Source organism: Argopecten irradians, chromosome 1, assembly GCF_041381155.1.
Source record: "Argopecten irradians isolate NY chromosome 1, Ai_NY, whole genome shotgun sequence".
Taxonomy (NCBI): domain Eukaryota; kingdom Metazoa; phylum Mollusca; class Bivalvia; order Pectinida; family Pectinidae; genus Argopecten; species Argopecten irradians.
Window position 1 is genome coordinate 33490193 of NC_091134.1, and position 13041 is coordinate 33503233.

The following is a 13041-nucleotide window of genomic DNA, read 5'->3' on the forward strand; positions in this document are numbered from 1 at the left end:
TTACAGTTTTTTCATATAGTTGTGCCAGGCTCTTGTCGGCCATCGTAAACTTTAATATTGTTACTGAAAACTAGGATTTTTCGTGATTTGATAGTCTGAGATTAATGTTTCGAACTGCATGTTGATCTTGACATGACCTGGTGAAGATGATTACATCCTAGGGTCACCTTGGCAAGGTCACGCACATAAATTAGGTGATATTAAATCAATGGTATCACCTGTCCACTCAGCATCCGCTGTTTTCCCATGTTTAAAGCAGGTTTTTAAATTATTTAGGATTGTGTTATGAGCTAATTTCAAGCAACACCTTCACGGAAGATAAGATTATTGAATCTGTGTTCATGCATATATACATACCTGTACTAACCTGTTTCCCTTTGTAATGATTTTCACTTGGCAAATTGCCATATAACGAAATCAGTTGAAAATTTCCACTGACGCAATATTTTTAAATGTAGTGCTATATATATAACCCTATTTGGTATGCTACTCCATAGGACAAAGGTATATCAGATTACCCATATGACCTCCATTGGGCTGGTGTATATATGCACATATGCAAAGAAATCTGACCTTAGATTATCGTACCACTCTGTTTTGTCGTGCATTTTATTAGGTTGTAGCATAAGAAGACAGTGGTGTGATAGCTATGGAAGTACTACTTAATTAACTCAATCACTTTACGTCGGATTGTGTAAGCTGAGTAAGAAAACTCAAAAACAGAAAAATATATATATAATTTTGATTCTGTAAAACCAAGATGGTAGTATTGACATTGTTGATTCTACTATCGACACGTACATCTGTTTCATGTAAACAATTTAAATTCAATTTTTGTGTGTTGGCATCGAGAGCTGTGATATTATTTAACGGAGAAGGATTACAACAACATATGTCATTTTTAACTTTGCTCCATTCAAAGCTTTTTTCATGGAGAGTGGATTTCTTTAATGTGGAAATTGGCAAATGTCATGGTGGTGAATCAATTAGTTCCGAAAGGAAATATCACTTGAATTTACATAAAACATATGGCAATATACAACTGAGACATTTACAGAAAAGAGAAAGGAACACAAAAGCTTTGCCTTACCTCAACAGAGATGTTACAAAATTTGTTCAAAGGGGAAAGTTATATAAAAATATTTGTTTGAGTAAAGAATCAGATATAATAAGTGGCCAACAAAGCAAACATATGTTATGTGTTTTTTTTACATGGACAAGCACTGAGTACCTCATTAAGGAGAACCGTATCCCTTTACAGAACAAACCCACTTTGGAATCCCAAAATCATCTGAGTGCAGTAACTATGCGAGAAACACAAATCCAAACAACGATAAAACGTGTATATTCTGAAAACGACGTACATGAGGATGTTTTACCTGTGTGTGATATTCGTAAACAGTTTTTGAAACATGTCTTGTTGCCAGTTCAGACAGACAAAATCTTAATAAAATGTCAAAGAGGGATATTGGCTAAACACATCACTGAAGCTGATAAGAAAGAAGCACTGTATCTACAATCAGAAAAGAAAGACAGTTATTCGTATAATCATTCTGTGTTCCAAACCATTCAGGTCTATCCTGTGCAGCAATATTCGTTGGAACAAGCGTTCAAATTCATTGCTAAAGAGGGAAGTACAGCGACTACAGATCCGGAAGTTTGCTTTTCAAGTTACCTGATGAGACTGTCATCTTACAGGCGATTCCCAAACAAACAGGCTCCAAGTGCAATTAAACTTGGCACAGCTGGATTTTATGCCACTGGGAATAACGACGAAACTGCTTGCTTTCATTGTGGGTGCAGATACTCTCATTGGTGTGAAAATGAAGATCCTATTCGCATTCATAAAGAAATTTCCCCGGAATGCGAATTCATTCAGGAGCTGTCTACAAGTGAAAACTGCACAGAAGGTAGGCATCCTATTACCAATGGAAGGGCGTGCCCAGAGGATCCTGATACAACACCTAGTCCGCAGATTCTGGGAAATTCCATAATAGTATTCGGAAATGAACAGCAACGTTATAGAGGTTGCGATCCAGAGTTTATTGAAGAGAGAACGCATCAGGTCGACATTTCTCTTGCAAACTCCACAGAAGACGAACATGAGAATCACATGTTCTACGACCAAAACGGATATCGGCATTCATTAATACAAGAAACCGAGCGAAGAAACATCACATCACTTTCAAATAATTTTGAAACCATTTCTATAGACAACATTCCTTCAAATGTGCCAGTTTCTGCTCCCGAAAAGTCAAGTTCTGCAGCACTTTCTTTCCGAAAGCCTGGATACGAGTTTACGATCGTTAATGGCAACTGCGAACTTGGAGGTGAAAGAAAATGACAGCGTTCCAAACGGCGCAATACATCACACGAGCTGAAAAAACAATTAACCGAGAACAGAGAAGAATTTGCTCGCCCAAGTTTTCCAAAATATACATCTTTGTTAGTGAGAATGTCGTCTTTTGCAAAATGGCCGACTCATCGTACGCAAACTCCAAAGCAAATGGCTGACGCTGGATTCTTCTATAAAGGTTAAAATTATTTTTGGACTATTTAATGTTAGTATATTTTCTTCCCTTTTTGTTGGCTAAAATAATGATTTTATTTTTTTTTATTTTAAGGCTATAGCGATGTCGTGGTGTGCTTTTGGTGTGGGGTGACCATTTGCGACTGGGAAGATGAGGATGAACCATGCATGGAGCATATTAAATGGCAACCGAATTGTCCCTTTACGCTACAGACCAAGGGAAAAGACTTTGTCAATCTCGTACTGGAAGAGCCAAAATGGCCTATACAAGTCGGTATATCTAAATGTTATTTATTTATGAACGTACAAATCTACCTAAGGTAGCCATTTATTGAAATAAATGTGGTAAATGCGTAACTAAAATGTACATATATTGCAGACGGTCATAGTTACGCTAGTGACGGCATTGCTATATTAGACTTGTATTTATATCCATTTATTCATAACATTTAGCTAAACAGGTAAGTAGTCAATGGAGGTACCTACCCGGAAGTGTATTTCATTCTTAAAAGCGAAATGGCATACCCCACCCAAAACGATCATGGACTAACGATGTGATGAATCCGTGCAGTCACAATAATATCTATATATATATACTGTATACAGGAAAAAACAGTCAATAACATTTTTTACCGTAGCATTTCTTGCGCGAAAAGCCCTAATATAAGTTTTATACATGCAGCTTAATTATGTACGTGTAAATCCTTTCGTTTTATAATACATTAATTTGGCGTATTGTTGAGCTATTTCAATTAGATTTGTTTTACCAGGTAATATATAAAGATTCACTGGATATGACCATATTATGGTCACAAACTCAGACCACATCACTTAGATAATTAACGTATTTTTCAATTTAATCTAGGTTGACGTATATTGCAATAAATAAAAAATAAAATCATTTCATTAATTATTATCTGGCTATTGTGACTATTATCATAACTATCATCACGTACCCGGAATAATCAAATATGAGCACATGCTATTAATAGCTCTGGTAAATGAATATCAGATATAATTTTGTTTCAAATTTCCTTATATGAGTAAAATATTAACCTGAAAAGAACATAAAACAATAAAACGTACTTTTGTTATTTCAGGAGAACAAAAGCATCGAAGATTATAACGTTGCCGGTAAGTCTATGTCTTTAAACCCTGTTATTCTATATAACATTATGCACAACTTTGTATTCACTTATGTCTATCGTTTGTTACGTTGACAGCCATATGCAGCACATTTTTATTATCCCTATGTTTACTGGGTATAATATCACATGACTTTGTCTTGTTGTTATCTGTGTGTATTTGATCATGTGCCCGATATCAATATGCTTTTTGTTTACATATGTCACGTAAGGGGTCAAGTGTAGCTTTTATGATCTAGCCACACATTATACACTTAATCTCATACTTGTGTATAATGTTTGTATATAACAATGATTCTAAAAATATTCAAGTGCGAGGTACGGTTTGATGCTGTTTAACCTCTTTTGTAACATGAGCCTCTCGAGTTTTATGTTTTTATAATATAGTCAAGCGAAAGTGAGGTTTGAGGTTATATATCCTGCATTTGGCACTCGATGACAATAGATGTTTAAAACATCATTATACGATCGGAGTCAGATCTTTGTCCGGACGTCCTTCATCCTCCGTTAATCTCTATAAAACAAACAGTTTTTGATAAAAAGTGTATTTTCGTTTAATAGTAACAGCATGGGCCCATGTTCTGCTATCTATTGCTACTAAAATATTGGCATGCGTTTTCAGTGGTAGCTGCAAAGATGTCTATCGAAATAGAAGGCTTTGCGGTGACAGTCGACATCAGGGAATGACAAAATCATTGACCCTCAAGGAAATATGTTTTTTATTTGTTTTTATGAATTTCTGGGAATGATGATACGAGCGCTTGATTATCTCGTTTTGCTCAAAAATGGCGTCCGCTTCGGTTTTTCCCGTATCCATGGTAACAGTATCCTGTTGGAATGTCAATGCGTAAGTAAATTACTATATCAAAACCTATGAGCACATTTCACTGAAAAACTTGACTTTGAACATTTTTGTTTTTGTTTCAGAACAAACTCTGCCAAGAAATTCAAATGAAGCAATAACGTACCCTAATCTGACAGAAATGGGGTTTACAAAGGAAAAAAAATCTCTGATGCTGTCCATACAATAAACAAGAAACAGAGGTATATATCATAGCATGAATCGAACTATCAGCCTTGAACCCTATTTATGAAAGGATACTATTGAAATCGATTTAATTTTTTTTTTTCTGAATCAGAATATAATTCTTCATCAAGGAATACACAGTATGGACAGTCTGATTTTTATTTGCGTTGAATGTGTTATGTGTTTTACTTATATTTACTTAAAAGTTTTGTTTCAAACAAACAAGGTCTAAATAGATTTTTATAATTTTAAAAGATAAGGATAACGTGACAATTCATAACGGGCATTCTTATGTTGTTAAGAATATTTATCAATGTGAGAACTCGATATCGGGTCGATATACCAGGAAAGCTTTTATCTAAAGATCAAAGCCCTCTCAAGTCTGTATTATTATACATGAGACATGATGGAAAATCGGGTGCATACATATTTTTTTCGCAATTTAAACTTCCTGTCGCCGCATACCTTTATAGAACGTGTTTTTATTAGTGTGATATGGATATTCCTTACCATGTCTTAAGAACTATGTACGGTATTTCTGTCTTCTTCATAGCGTAGAATTTTCGTTGGTCCTTTCTTTCGCGATAAAGACTTTTCGAAGTGCAATCGCGTATGCTTCTGAAGACCCTGTTAAAGCTCGCAATATCCATACTGGAAGACCTTACATAGATGACAACCTTATGAAACATTTAAAGATGGACACCATACTGTAGTTATGGTGACTTATGTCAGCCATGTTGCACTGACCCCGCGACAATTACACTTTCGGTCTTCGCACCGTCGCTTGGCGCATTGTCGTACTGTCGCTCTTCGCAATGTCGCAGGGATGCTATAATGTGACAGTTTGACATGTGCCCGCAATCAGCAGAGTTTCTTCTCTTCATGCATACTTTATTAAAAAATAAAATCATCATTTAAGGAGATAGGAATCCTACAGAAGACGACATTTTGGAACAGCTGTTGAGGTTGGAAACCGCAGGACAAGTTAGGGCAAATGATACATCTCCAAACATGGTAAATCCCTTACCGACGAACGTTCCAGCAGTTTCTACTACCAAGTACAATTACCCTGTAGCTGTCAATAATCCCGGTAAGTGTGAAAATATATTCTATTTGTAATATTTTTTCATTGTATCTAATTTTTATTCTCCGCAATCATATTTGTTGGTAGTCACATGGACAGCGTAAAGATGATTTAGTTCTCGGCAGTGCTGCTTTTGTTTGTCTCATAGGTTATGAACATTGCCTTGATACCAATCAAGGTACTAGATGATAAAATACTTATCTCTTTTTCGAGTTATTTCCCAAGATGAGGTAAATAACAACAATCGACTAACACTTACTCTGTAAGATACTTTACAATTATATCACTGCAAAGGTTATAACTGATACAACCCAAGGGTGAAAAGAATAGAAAAAAGAAAAAAAATAGCAGAGAACCAAAATTGAGCGTCCTTATGCAGGAACCAATCTTAAAGTCATTACGTTGTGGAATTTACTTATGATAGATAACTCACGGCATAATCTACATTTTAATATTTTTGATCAATACCATATTGTTTTTTGTCGTCTTAGTTGTGTGGCCGTTGGTTAAATTTTTAGTGATTCATTGTTTTCAGACGACGAAGCTCATTTACGAAGGGTCGAACGTTTGATATGCAAGATTTGTATGTCGGAAGAAGTAAAGGTAACCTTCCTTCCCTGTGGACATCTCATATGCTGCATGGATTGTTCAGCAATGGTGTCAAAATGCCCGGTATGCCGCGAGCAAATCACAAATCGGGTGAAATGTTACTTATCGTAATGTGATCAAAGTTAAAACTTAATTCCCAAATGTCATGAAAAATAGAAAAAGTGAAAATGGAAAAAAAGAGAAAAAGAAACAAACAAATCTTGCATTCGTTTTTTGCAAATTGCAAATCCTTTTGTCAACTAACATGATATAACAACCAGTAAGATAAGTCCCGAAAATCAATTTTATGTTGAAACTTAGACGTAATACACTTTGTACTAGTACGTTAATATTATCCATAAATCAATATTTTGGTTGCTGACTCTAGATGCAACATATCAAAAGTAGAGAGATGCACAATGAAAAGCGGGATACCTAAACATATGATATGCATGTATATGTATAACTAAATATGACAATGCTTTATTTGGTTTATTTATATATTGTCTTTTAATCAAAATACACCATGAATTGATGGAGTAAGAAGTGTCAAATAATGCTTGATTATTGAGACGCGTAACCTCTTCGTAAAGACAATGAATTGGGAGCGAATTTAGTAGTATATAAACAATTAGCAAGGAGATAAGTGTGTATTTTTATCGCTATGGGCCAATATATACAAGTATGAAAATCACTCCAGAGACGTTTTACTTGAATGATATGGACATTCAAATTAGTAAATGCTTCAATTTTAGCAGTGAATTTGTTAACTGGGATTCCATTTGCTTGTTTATTAATTCCTAGGCTGAACTGTTTTAAATACGTGTTCATGTAGTAAATGAGCATTTTAACATATTCATGCATGGACAAACAATATTATTACATATTATAAAGGACAATGACAGTTGTTATTGCTATATATCTAGCATATTTACTTTGTATGGAAGATGTGATAAAAAGAAAACAATGAATAACTTTTGTATATATGGGGGCATGTGTAGCTGAGAAAAGAAGAGCGACTTTATCTATTTTATTTTTACTTGATATCTATCCGTTGTGAGTTTTTTCTACACTAGTATGTACGGATTTTGATGGATGCAGAAGACAATGATACTATTTGTGATAAAAATCAAGTTGCCATTGTAGCAAAATAGAGGCTCCTGTCTGGTGATATGTTAGGGTTTATAGGGATACCAAATCCTTCCAAATGCAACATTACGACCGCTTGGGCGTTTAGGGCAAATTCTATAATTTGGTATTTGCCTATATTTAGTTGTCTAAGCATATCCATAAGTGTTGTTTTATATAGTTTTACAAGTAGCATACGTGCCAAATCTTTCTATTCATTACGATAGTGTTTCATTTATATGCGGGCGATCATGCGATCCAAATGGTCAAGTTAAATTTGGTAACAAAAGACGGACACATGCAATAATAGATATTCACATTGTTCTTCGTCGTCCTCACGGAAATGTTTTGGTGTGAATTAGCCTATATGCCGTTGTAGATGGTGTTATGTGTACCAATGTTTTCTGCAATTTATAATGTATCAAATGCATGATCATCTACACAATACATAGCCCTATTGTCCGTTGTTTGTCTGTTTTCTATGTGCGTTTTTGTTTGTGTTTGTGTGGATATGTGTGACCGTCCTGAAGATTTTATTATGTTTCGTTGTTATTGTGTCTTGATAAAAGACCAGATCAGATTGTTAGAATTACTTCTTTGTCCATTACTTACGTGGATAAATATAATGAACGAGTGATGATGGACTCATTTGTACATGTGTTGTTAATTTCGTTTTGTAATATAATTATAATGTTATATAACAAATTATCCACTCAGGTCAACTAACCAATTACTCAAGATATATGTTATTGTCAACCATTGTATCATACGTAAATGTCATACTATAACTATTTTTCAAATTTACCAGAGTCGCCAAGAACACACTATATTTACTTTTTATTGCACTATGTATCTTACCAAGCGCAAATGGCATTCACCGGTTTATGAACTGCCATCCGCTTCTTATGACGTCAATCATTATTGTGGACGTCACAATTATCGTGGCGAGCGTTCACGAAAGATTGCCGTTAAAATGGTTCATTATAGGTGCAAAATGTCTTGGGATTTCGTCATAAAAATTGTTATTGTTAAAAGTGACTCGTTATTAGATATGTTTGTAAAAATTTGAAATTCCGTATATTAATGAATCATTTGAGACGTAAATGGAATGTAACTGGTGTCAAGCTTGATTATAAATTTACAGTTTATTGACTACACAGGTATTAATGGCTGGCGCATTGTGTTCCAATCGTGTTTTTGACAGCATTGGGCACGATAAGATATTACTTTTTTTGATTATCTGATTATGTTATATAGTTACAACGCACACGTATCCCTTTTTTTTCGAAATTAAATATTTTGAGTTAATTTGTCAAATGTGTGTATTCACAACGAGAGAGAAGATGAAAAACTATGTGTAACAAGTGATCACATTTTGCGCTAGCAAAACACACTGAAAAAATTACAATGCATAAACTTTTATACACCCATGGGAGCAATGTCTTTTTTAGAACACAATTGTCTACTTTTACCTTACTAAGTTTTAAATTTATATCATTGTTGCTCTTCTTTTACGTTTTAAGTTTGGTCCCAAATAATCTTGGCTGTCAATGGGCTGTTAACCTTATACAAGGTTAAAACTTTGGCACACCTGTATCAGGATCTCATTACCATTTGTTATACGGTTTGTATTTTCTGTTTTGTTTGATGTTTTGTACTTCTATGTATTTCTCATTTTCAAATACCATCTTCCATGCTCATATTTCACTTAAAGGAGCAATTGCAGACTTATGCAGCGATAAAACATATCACTATTTATGGAATGATATGTTTGTGACAAATGTCATAATATCTGTATTATGTTTTGATTGATGAATTCGGAGGATGGTGATCCTTGTTTGGTATTCACCTTTACGTAATCCGTTGCAGAGCTTTGAAACAAAAATGGAAACTGGTTTCGATAACATTATTTATCAAATATTTCCATTTTCCTGACATTAATATCATTAATGGATTATTTATTAATGACAAAAAAAAGAAAAAAAAAAGAAAAACAGCTGTAAATGAATAGACGGCATTAAATAGGTTAAACTACCTTATTGAATATACATATGCAATGTGATTTTATTTGAGTGCGTTGAATACATTTTCCTAGCGTTGTATTATTTACTTTGTGTTTTGATTGCAAAAGTGATTGTATGACGAATGTCTTAAATGAGACATTTTCAATAATGTGAATCCCCACTAACATGATGGCTTGTTTGGTCTTGAATTGTCTCGAAATTGTGTGTGGTGACTCCGTAAGAATTCATTCAACATATCACTATAAATATAGTGACCGTAGGTATTTTAATAAGAGCTTTTCTTTTGGTTAGTATTATGTACTGTGACTATGAATTTTAATTACACTATCTGTATTACATTATTACATGGTGTGAATACATATTTGAGGCAATTAGTGTGTTGCGTAATCGCCTCGGTAACCAGGATATTTACACCGATAAATGACCAAAACTACTTATTATTACGACTTATTTTCACCTTTGAACTTTCCATATGTACGTACATGCGCGCGATATATAACGCTTCAAAACGTATTGAAATAGCTCAATGTATACATAGTTTAAAATGTTACTCGTAGATTTTTAAACATACCCCTTACGTAAAAGTATCATGATGAACCCGTCTGCACTTTAAGAAAGAAATTGTATTTTTATGTTTGATATATCAATGCATCTATATGTTTGTGTGCCAATTGAGTTTTGCGCGAAGACGAACTAAAAGAAATACGTCTTCACTTCCATATAGGAAGCAGCATTGTTTTACATTAAAATATACGTATAAAACTATTCAAAGGCAAAAGACAAAACTGTATTACTTTTAAATTGATCATTTTACCCAGCCCAATTGAGACCACAAGATCGTGGTCTTATTAATCAGTTGGTTTCTTTATGTATGTGGTCGGCAAGGCAGTTTTGAATTTAGCACGAAGTGACGTTCTTCCATTTTCATAATATATATTTTTTTTATGTTTCGACACTTCTGAATAATATAGCAGTATATGTATGGCGATTTATATTAAAATGTACAATGCCCGTTTAGAGATGGCTAGACTAGTCCTTGTCTGATGCCAATTACATCTGCTTTTTGCGACATTTGTTGAAATTGAAACATGGCGGTCTGTCTTATAGGACATTTATAAAGGAATACTGAAATGAAATGTTCTGCCGTTAGACTGTGTCCATGGTAACAAGGCCAATTGTTATATAAACACAAATGTTGGAGATATATTCCGGGCCATGACTGTTTAGATACAAGGTGAAACTATATATTACTTCCGAACCATTGAAGAAGATTTTCAAAATGAAACATGTAACATACGTAGCTTATATCAATAAGAAGTTTCATTTTTGTTTAAAATGTAAATCCACAGTTTAGTATTTGATGTATATTTCTTCATTTCCACAAATTATGATGAAAATATCCATAGTTTTATAGAATTAAAGTTAATTTGGAAATTCTGTGAATTTTACCAATTGAACTTATTTTTGAAGAACAACGATTTAATTTTATTGCATGGTTTGTTTAATAAATTGTATTTTGTTTTGTTGATTTTTGTTCGTATATTTATTTCACTGTTTAACATTTTTATGGCTGTGTATTTTTCATTTTTATTTTACAAAGATTCTTTATCATATATTTACGTGAACTGGAATAAAGCTGGAAATGGATTGATGTGTAAACATGACTCTTTAAGTAATACATTTGCATATTCGGCGTATTAATTGACACAATATCATCGTTCGGGACACCGCCTTAAATATTAAACCGGTTTAAATAGGCATATGGGTAAACGAGCCTCGATACAAAATATTCGTATTATGAGCAAACCGCCGTTAATTAGAATACTATATATAAGTATATCTTAATTTGCATCCTTGCCATGTTGATTCGAGAGATGTAAATGGGCATATATCTAAACTAAATAAGACATACATGTATTTATATGTATATATATATTATTGTTGCTTGTCTGACTCTGATCAGAAATTGCAGCTCGTATATATATATATATATATATATATATATAAGAAATAAAAACAATAACGACTGACTAGTGAGCGCTTTCGCCCCATTCAAGGGAGCTCTTCAGACTGTTTATTGAAGACGTATTATGACGTCATAATTCATGACGTCATTTGCTAAGAGACATGATATAAACAATCAATGAGGAAGAATACAAAGAATACAATGTCGGATTAAATAAAAGACAAAACATGAAAATATAAAAATATTTCCTGTGCTCGGTAGGATTCGAACACGCTAAGTGCTGAGCAAAAGACAGGGCCATTAACCGATTGAGCTACATCTACATATAAAATACTGCTTCCGAAAAAAAGTACCATCAAGTCAACATTCAACTATAATGTTACATACAACAAAAATGGGTCAGTTTGAATGAGCACTGTTCAAATTAGGTTTTAGAAGTCTGATTAATTCAGATTCCTTAGCCTCGCGTTTGACAACATCCGCATCATTCATCTGATATAAAGGGAAAATTTTGAACTCTCCTTTAGAACATTCATGTATATGTTTACTTACTGGTAAAAATCGTAAATGATCAGTCCGTATTTGCTGTCTGTGCACTGTCATTCTTGTACGTAATTCAGTACCCGTTTGACCGACATAAAATTCGGGAGCATTTATCACAAATCATTACATATATTACGTTACTAGATCTACAATTCATATTCTTTTTTACTTTGAAAGTAAAACCAGTTTTTAATGTTATCTCACTTCCTTCTACAAGTACTTACAAATCCCACAACGAGGAGTGTGACACTTAGAAACACAACCATAAGACGAACTTCCGAATTTAGAACAAGTTAGGATTTGTTTCAGATTTTTAGGTTGTCGTTTACTATTAACTAAAACAGTACTATTTAGAACTTTTCTCATACGATCACTACCTCTTTTCATGTCTTCGTATTTACTACGAATTACAGGAAACATATTAAAATTACGAGGATTATATGTAGATATAAATGGAATTACGTTATTGTTTTTGTCAATATCTCGAGTACGGGATGTAAAAGGTCCCTTTTCTACAGCCAAACGTATACCGTTCTCAATTAATTGAGGTGGATATCCTTGTGATTTCAGATGAGTAGAAAGTTCTTCAAATCTTTTCTTAATGTTACTTTCGTCACTTACTAAAGTGACGATTCGTGATGCCAAATTATACGGAATGTTAACTTTAATATGTTTGGAATGACTGGAATAAAAGTTAAGATAATTATGAGAATCGGTAGGTTTAGCGTATATATCAGTAGAAATAATGTTGTCTTTCAAAATAACAAGAACATCTAAAAAAGGCAATGAATATTCATTAGATTCCATAGTATAACAAATGGAAGGATGTAAGGAAACGGTATACGTTTGGCTGTAGAATCACAAGGATATCCACCTCAATTAATTGAGAACGGTATACGTTTGGCTGTAGAATCACAAGGATATCCACCTCAATTAATTGAGAACGGTATACGTTTGGCTGTAGAAAAGGGACCTTTTACATCCCGTACTCGAGATATTGACAAAA

At 33.7% G+C, this 13041-nt stretch overlaps 1 pseudogene; it reads left to right on the forward strand.

Moving 5' to 3' along the window:
• Positions 1–594: 594 nt before the first annotated feature.
• Positions 595–6554, forward strand: LOC138324960 (E3 ubiquitin-protein ligase XIAP-like; annotated as a pseudogene).
• Positions 6555–13041: the final 6487 nt, after the last annotated feature.